Source organism: Pteropus alecto, unplaced genomic scaffold, assembly GCF_000325575.1.
Source record: "Pteropus alecto unplaced genomic scaffold, ASM32557v1 scaffold50, whole genome shotgun sequence".
In the NCBI taxonomy this organism is placed as follows: Eukaryota; Metazoa; Chordata; class Mammalia; order Chiroptera; family Pteropodidae; genus Pteropus; species Pteropus alecto.
In genome coordinates this window covers 13,584,192-13,593,706 of record NW_006431918.1, presented here as the reverse complement: position 1 = coordinate 13,593,706, position 9,515 = coordinate 13,584,192, and positions in this window count along the sequence as shown.

The following is a 9,515-nucleotide window of genomic DNA, read 5'->3' as shown; positions in this document are numbered from 1 at the left end:
AGAGATATCCCCAATGCTCTTAGTTACTACACAGGTTTAGATAAATTCATAAATTAGACATTGAGAGGCCTGTAATTCACAACCTTTTTTCCCCAGGTCACATTTACTTATTTTTAGAGCTTTGTGGGATGCTAGTGAGCTAGTCTGAAATTTCTCAAAAGCATAGTTCCCTAAAATCATGGTATGTTTCAGACACAAGAGTTGGTAAAAGAAAGCTTATCTCAAGCATCTGTACCCTCTCCCCATAATACACTTATGTGCTTTTGATGGTGCATGTGGCAATCGGTTGGAGAGCTGGGTTGTGATCCTCTAGATGATGATGTGATCCACTCGAGATGAATCCCCCATAATCTTTCAGAGCTGAGAAAAAATAGTCACATAAACTCACAATTGAAAGTCTAGCAGGCCCATGCCTGAACAGCACAAAGAAAAGAAAATTTGCCCAAGATTTACTAAAAACTCAAGCATCTATGACCTAGCCAATCCATGAATGAATTTAGGAAATGAGTTTCTCAGGCTGTCCTCCTAACAGAGCAAACAGAGAAAACTCTCTAGAAGAGCCACCTGAAGCTTCTTTGGTTGTTTATATACAATTTCCTGCACACAATAAATCATTACTATACATGCTAAGAGCTAAAATTTATGACCTATTACTAAAAGAAGAAAAAGAAAAGGAAAGAAAAGGAGAAATTAAAAGTAATGTCAAGGTGACCAGATAGTGAGCAAGAGTATATTAAAAAAAATCATAACTATGATTAATACAGTTTAAAATAGAAGAAAAAAAATAGAATAAAAGAAAGAATGTAGAATATCCTCAAGTGAATTTGAATATACAAAAGTATAAATGATATTTTAGAACTAAAATATGAAAATTATATTAAGAATTTGGTGGATGGTTTGAACAGTAATTTAGGCATGTGAAAATACAAAATTACTTATCTGGGAGACAGTTTATGAAAAAATCCCCACACTGATGTACACCAAAAAAAAGCATTAAAATTGAGCTTTACTAATATATGTAACATATTAAATGTTCTAACACTTCTATTAGTAGAGAATTAGAGAAAGTGAAAGATAGAAGTGAATAGAAATAATATTCAACAGATGTTTGTTGGCAATTTTTTTTAAGGGAGGAGAGATGTTAACTCATTGCTTCAGATCAGGTCACATATTTCTCAGAGGCATGGACAAATTCTATTTGTCTCGTTGCTTTTGTTCTGACTGTGATACCCTTAACAATCTGTCAAATTGTCTGATTCTTTTTTCTGCCTGCTGAATTCTTCCAGCTATCTCTTTAAGTAAATGTTTTATTTTGGTTATTATAATATTCAACTCAAGACTTTTCCCTTCCTCCCTTCCTCCCTGCTTTCCCTCTGGTAACCACTAAACTGTTGTCCATGTCTATAAGTTTTTGTTTTCCTGTTTTGTTTGTTTGTTGCTTTCATATGTCTCATATATGAGCGAAATCATATGGTTCTCAACTTTTTCTGTCTGACTTATTTTGCTTAGCATGATTATGTCAAGATTCATTCATGTTGTCACAAATGACAGTATTTCATCTTTTCTTATGGCTGGGTAGTATTCCGTTGTACATATGTACCACATCTTCTTTATCCAATCATCTATGAAGGACATAGTTTTTTGAGGAACCTCCATACTGTTTTCCATCGTGTCTATACCAATTTACATTCTCACCAGCAGTGCATAAGAATTCTTTTTCCTCACAATCTTGCCAACACATATTATTCCTTGTCCTATTGATCAGTGGTCCCCAACCTTTTTGGCTCCTAAGAGAATTTAATACCTGATGATCTGATGCAGAGCTGAGGCAGTGATGCTAGCACTGGGGAGCAGCAGCAAATACAGATGAAGCTTCTCTCGCTGACACTCCGCTCACCTAACAGGCCACAGATGGATACTGGTCCAGAGGTTGGGGACCCCTGCTGTTCATGATAGCCATTCTAATAGGTATGAGGTGGTATCTCATTGAGGTTTTGATTTGCATTTCCCTAATAACTAGTAAAGTTGAGCATCTTTTCATATGTCTGTTGGCCATTTGCATGTCTTCTTAGGAGAAGTGTCTAGTCAGGTACTCTGCCCACTTTTTAATTGAATTGTTTGATTTTTTTGTTGTTATTGAGTTGTATGAGTTCTTTGCATGTTTTGAATATTAGCCCCTTATTAGAAGCATTGTTTGCAAATATCTTCTCCCATTCAGTTGGTTGCCTCTTTGTCTTGTTGATGATTTCTTTTGCTGTGAAGAAGCTTTTTTTAGTTTGATATAGTCCTATTTATTTATTTTTGCTTTTACTTCCATTGCCTTTGAAGTCAAATTTATAAAATCCTCTCTAAATCTAAGGTTCATGAGTTTAGTACCTATGTTTTCTTCTGTGCAATTTATTGTTTCAAGTCTTATATTTAAGTCTTTGATCCATTTAGAGTTAATTTGGGTGTATGGTGACAGACACCAGTCTAGTTTCATTCTTTTGCATGTGGCTTTCCAATTTTCCAGCACCATTTACTGAAGAGGTTTTCTTTTCTCCATTGTATATTTTTGGTTCCTTTGTTGAAAATTATTTGCCCTGATATATGTGAATTTATTTCTGGGCTCTCAATTCTGTTCCATTGGTCTATGTGTCTGTTTTTCTGCCAGTACTATGCTATTTTGATTACTGTCACTTTGTAGTATAATTTGAAGTCTGGCAATGTGATACCACCAGCCTCATTCTCTTTTCTCAGGATTGCTTTGGCTTTTTCAGGTCTTTTGTGATTCCATACAAGTCTGATGATTTTTTGTTCTATTTCTTTTTAAAATGCCATTGGGATTTTGATGGGGATTGCATTAAATCTGTACATTGCTTTGGGTCACATGGCCACTTTAACTATGCTGATTCTTCCAATCCATGAACATGGAATATCTTTCCATTTCTTTGTTTTTCTTCTATTTCTTTGAATAATACCTTATAGTTTTCAATTATAGATTCTTCACATGCATCGTTAGGTTTTTCATAAGTATTTTATTCATTTTTTGCAATTGCAAAATGAATTGGTTTTTTTATTTATTTTTCTGAAATGTGTTAGTGTATAGGAACACAAGAGACATTAATTTTTTAAAATTTTTTATCAGTTAAAGGGTTGTTCCTAAGGAGAAACTCTGCCTAGCTCTTCACACAAACACTCTAGAACTACCACTCACCTGACACTTTGAAGAAAAAAAAAAATACTACCAGATATTCAGTCCTATTACAAAGCTATAGAAATTGAGATAGTAGAAAATGACCAGTGAAATAGAATAGAAAGCTGAATAAACTTTTCAGTAGCTTGTGTTTGTCAATTAATATCCATGTGAAAGTGATGTATCTTTTGCTCTACCTTAAACTGCACACTGAGATCAATTCCAGATTGGTTTTAGTTTTCAGTGTCAACAGTATATTAATAAACTATCAAATTAAAGCAGAAAAAGTTAATTTATGACCATAGAGTAGGCAAGTTTACCTGAATGAAAATAAAATCTGAAAGTGAAAACATCAGTTGTTAAATAGACCATTAAAATTGTGTCTACTCTTCAAAAAATACCATTAAAAATTAAAATAGGTGCTACTTGAATATTTGAAGAATATGTTTGTAAAATCCATGTATTAAAAGGAATTTATACACAAAAAATATATAAGACTCCTTCAACACTGTGATATTAAAGAAAGATAGTTCAATGGTAAATTGGCCAAAATAGTCACTTCTCAAAAGAGGACAGCAAGTAAACATATGAAAAGGTGATCAAATTTTTAGTTATCAAAAAACACATATTAAAACTGCAATTTTATAATATTTTATAACACCAGAATGACTAAAATGAAAGTTTTGATTGAACATATTATAAATAAGGTTATAGATAATTAAAACTCTAATACATTGGTGTTGGGTGTGTAAACTGCTGGAAACCCGCTGGAAAACTGTTCATACTATTTCCTGTGCCTAAGCATATCATATACTCTAAGTAAGTACAATCTGAGTTAAAAGCCTGATGGAAATGTCTTCATGTTTTCACTGAATGACATGTAGTAAAAGTTTCATAAAAAATATTAATCATTATGCCTCAAAACTAAAAACCAACAAGTGTTCATCAATGGTTGTCTGGTTAAATAACGAGGTAAATTGACACACTGGTGTACGGCACAGGAATGAGAAGGAATGTTCTACAAATACATGTCACGACATGGATGAATTTACAAACAAAATACTGAGTGACATAAACAAGCTGCAGTAGAGGTCATATAGGATAATTTCATTTACACGAAGCACAAAACTGGTTAAACTAATCCATGTTATTAAAATTTAAGATAGGGATTATTTCTGGAGGGCACACAAAATATGAATGTTATACTTAAGTAAAAAATTTTTTAAATAAAGTACAAAATGTTTGGATAGTGTAAAAATGTAAGTTTTAAAAATAAGTCCTTCTAAAAGCATTTCCTGGGTATTGCCCAGTCAGGCTTGATTGCTCTAACTCTTTGCCTTATTTTGGTTTATGAAGAAATAATGTAATCTGACTTCTCAAATATATGGTTCATGCCGAAAATGTTTAATTATGCTAGGTGAATTTTTTGTCTGTTTTAGCACTTAGTATATTTTTAAACTTAGTAATTGAGACATTTAAGAAGCACCAGGACTTAGGCTAATGTCAGGGAGAGGGTAGTGTTCATACAGTATTAGGATCAAATACAGTTCACAAATCATTCGTTTAGTGACTTACGTTTATTAGTTACAACGATTAATTGAATATTTAAACCAAGATCTAAGGCAAGGTTACTTTAAATTGATGATATCAAGTACTTGAAAAATAAAAATGAACTTTTTTTTTTTTGCTGAAAACATTATTAGAGTATCCACTTTTATCATGATTTCTTTTATCATAATTTCATTTGTCTTATGAACACTAATGATTTTGATATAGCTCCAGTGAACTCATGTCTTTATTAATAGTCAATGTCATATTATTCCAAAGATAAAAATTAGTAACTGTATTTACTAAAAGCATTTTAAGAGAACTATCTTAGCTAGTTAGACCACAGGGACAGCATTCCCTGTGTACCTTATTATTTGAAATGTACCCTAAAGTCAAGAGACTATACCTAGAATAGATCATTTGTTCTCCAGAGTAATAAAATGCTATAGCTTGAAAATAAGGCAGTAAATATAAACTTATGAATGCACAAGTAAAAATAGTGTTATAAAAAGCTACAGTTAATCCAGAATCTAAATAAATAGATAATACAAAGAGTCAGAAGTTGTATCTTAAAAATGTTTAATGACAGTATTGATGAAGGTGTCAGTATACTGCAGAATCCTTTCTTGGGATACACCAAAGATCAAATTGAGCTCATTAAAAAGTGATGACAAGCATGTCTTAGGAAGTTGCAAGGTCTATTTTCTGGAAGTTGGTAATTCATGTGATACTTTTCAATAAACCAGAATATCAGTTCTGTAAGCTATCTTACCTATTTTTTAAATGTTTACAGTAACTGCAAAAATATTTACCCAAACATCTCCATGATCACTGTTTTTCTTTTTAGTATTAGGCCTTTTGTTTTTTTGTTTTGTTTTGTTTTTTAACTACAGTGAACACTGTCATTTCTGAATAGAGGAGGGAAATTATTTGCATGAGCACTTGTCCCTTCTCGGGACATTAGGCAAATGTTTCACGAGAGCATCATAGGAAGCAGCACATTAGCTGGCCTTTTTGCCACTTCTGCATTTTGCCGAGTAGAAATAGCATCTGCTGTTGTTTTTTGATTGCTAGGAATATGCTTACACTAAGTTTGGAGATAAGCAAAGCCTCTTCTGCACTCTCTCCACTGGGGATGAGCTATCAGCTCTCAATGCTTCGATGCATGAATAGGAAATTGCAGTGTATATGGAACTGGGGGCCGGAGAACCATTCCATTTCTAGAAAAGGACAGAACATGGAAAACACCCTGTTTAGTGTAGTGTGGTGAAAAGAGCGTAGGGCCTCGGAGATGGTTGAGCTTGTTTTTAGGACCTTCACTGTTACAGAAAATTGTGTGACCATTCATCAAAAAGGAGGTCTCCCTTAAATTACAAAACCGATAGAAAAATGAGATGTGATAAAAAGATAAGGAAACATCTTTAAGATGCAAAGGACTCTTTAAATACTAACCGTACACCACAGGAATCCCATGGAATCTTGTCTTTCACACAAGGATGGCTTAGAAAATCTACATTTCTGAATGAGTTTTCCACCTACCACCCCTCTTTCCCCTAGATAAATCTTGCAAATGATGTGTCTTAAATGCTTAGATACATTCATCACTGACCCCTTTGTCTCTGTTTCACAAGTTCTCCCTTGTCTTTTACCTGACACTAATATTTTCCAGATACTATAATTCCCCAAGACATGCCCATTTATTCAGAACATTGTAGATGCTGACCTTAATTCGGTTCTAATATTTTACAGTAATTATAATCATTCTCTTTTGTTAGTGTAAGAATTCCTTAAGGTACAAGAATCTTCAGCCCCCAATTACTTACTGACTTTTTATGCCTAAATAAGTGGTTATCGACTAAGTTTTCTTTCTTAGTGACAGAGTTTTCTTTCTGTTTTTAGAATTAGAATTTATTTATTTTTAAAATTTTATTCAATTTATTGGGGTGATATTAGTTAATAAAATGATATAAGTTTCAAGTGTATAATCCTAAACTGCATCATTGGTATATTGCAGCGTGTGTCCACCACTCACAGTCAAATCTCCTTTCATCACCATATATTTGACTCCCTTAACCTTTCATTACCTGCCCCCCCACCCCAACATTCCATATGGTAACCACCATACTGTTGTGTCTGAGTTTTTGTTTGTTTGTTTGTTTGTTTGTCTTGTTTAGTCATTTGTTGATTTTAGTTTTATATCCCACATATGAGTGAAATTATGTGGTTCTTGACTTTTTCCATCTGACTTATTTCGCTTAGCATGATTATCTCAAGATTCATCTATGTTGTCACAAACAGCAATATTTCATCTTTTCTTATGGCTGGATAGTATTCCATTGTATGTATGTACCACAGCTTCTTTATCTAATCATCTGTCAAAGGACACTTCAGTTGGATAAATGTTTTTAAATTTTGGGGGTAGATACCCAGAAGAGGGATTGCTAGGTCATATGGTAATTCTATTCTTAATTTTTTGAGGAACCTCCATACTGTTTTCCATAGTGACTGTACCAATTTACATTTCCACCAGCAGTATATAAGGGTTCCTTTTTCCCCACAGCTTCTCCAACACTTGTTATTTCTTGTCTTGTTAATAATAGCCATTGTAACAGGTGTGAGATGACAATCTCATTGTGGTTTCAATTTGCATTTCCCTAATAGTGAAGTTAAGCATCTTTTCATATATCTGTTGGCCATTTATATGTCTTCTTAGGAGAAGAGTCTGTTCAGTCTTAGTGACAAAGTTTTATAAGACAAACTTATTAGACTGAGATGTTTGAACACATCTTTTTCCTAACTAATTGGCAGTTCATCATTTTTTATGCTATATCATAACAGATACAGCCAGAGATTTGACATGAAATATTCCTGCCTGAGTTAATACTAATTAGTTTAAATACTGAAAAATAGGGTTCTCTGAGATTATATTTGGCCAAACATAGTGAACAAACAATTCTTATTAACATTATTCCATTTAAACATTTTCATTCATCATCTCTTATTTTTCATGTATTGAACATATCCTAAAGTCTCAGAGCCTCAATAAGAGTAGACAAAATATTTTACAAAGATACCCAAAGCAATCACAACATTTATGTCCTCAGAAGAAGCCTGCCTTGGGCATTTCAGAGAACTGAGACCACTTCCTCAGTCAAAGTCACCATTTAAAGGCAGACTGACAGGCTCCCTATGGAGCTTCTCACTATTTTGATTTCTTTCTGTTGCAGCTTCTCCTATGCTGTAATCAAGTTCCCTCCTCCCGACTGTTACAACTGAATAATACAAGGTCTTGCCTGTAGAATTAGTATATCCTGGAAGAACTTCTCTAATAGGTACCCTGTTGGAACAGGAGGTAAGAAAAAGCAAAAGAAAAGGCGCTGGAATATAAAAAGTGATCACCTTCGCTGAGGGTTAAGTTCAGATACAATCTGGAACATAAAGATTTCAGTTCATTCAAACTGACAGAAACTTCACTGCTAAATTTTTACAATGCTAAAAACTGACCAAATTATCTTTTTGAAAAACAAAGAAGAATTTCCACTGAGATAAGCCAAATCTGTTGTGTTCACGGAATTTCCAGATAGTTAATCATGCCTAGATTTAGCTATGGTCTTTTAAATATTGTTTACATAATAAAATGAAATTAGCAAAATGAGACTAAGCCAGCCAGCCAATTAACTCTATCCAGATGCTGTAATTTTGCATTAGAAATCACTTTGAAGAAAACTAGGAGAGAAATATTAAATCGGAATAATATTTTATGGAAGATTATGTATGGAGTAAAATCCGTGTTGGATTACTTAAACCCAGACCATTGGTAATAGTACAATATTTATAATAGTACAGTATTCAATCAGACAAAAGATTGTTTTTGCCTGAACTATCTGTTATTTACCCTGAAGTGTGGTCATGTGTAAAATCATCGTGTGAGCTTCTAAAGCATTATTTCTCTTTGTTCTATCAAGTTACAAATGCATCCTATCATCTGTGCCCATGCTTGAACCTGCTTACTTTCCAATATGATCAGTATCATCCCATCAAACCAAGCTATGCTTTACATCTCATTTGAAGTACATTCGATAAAATGTACTTTTGTAATTCAATCTTCATATTATTTTGTATCATAAAACACACAAGAAAAGGAAATTATCTTTTCAAAGATACAGTCAAGCAAACATGCCCCTCTTACCTACTGGAAAGTTTACAGTCAAGCAAACATGCCCCTCTTACCTACTGGAAAGTATAAACACAGAGAACATCCCCAATTTCCGCAACCTTTGGCAGTGCTAATGCCTACACCATGTCTTTCTTCACCACTTATTTAGAGTGAGAAATGTACGGTTCTCTGAAGAGTGAAGAGCACTAGCTCTCTGTTGACAAATATGATTAAACAATTATTGAGGAAAGTAGAAGGAGAAAAATGAAGGACATAGGTATACAGAAGGCAGGAATAGAGCATTCAGCTACGAAATAATCATGAATAAAGAATTACAACAGGTGAAAGAGAAGAAAGCCATATTAAATTTGACGATCAAATTCGATCAGCTAATTTGAAATGTAGGTTGTTGATAATAAGCTAACATTCAATGTTCACTTTTTTCATGATTGAATATCATCTATAATCATGAATTTGGTGTACTTTTTTCTGGTACTATCAGTGTTAATACAAATTATCAGATTTTTAGAAAGGTAAATTCTTAGAGTTAGATAAAATAGAGAAGATTGATGATAATGGCACATTTTCTTAAGAAGCTGCAAACCAGGCCGTATTTCCCCATTACTTTGAGGATAA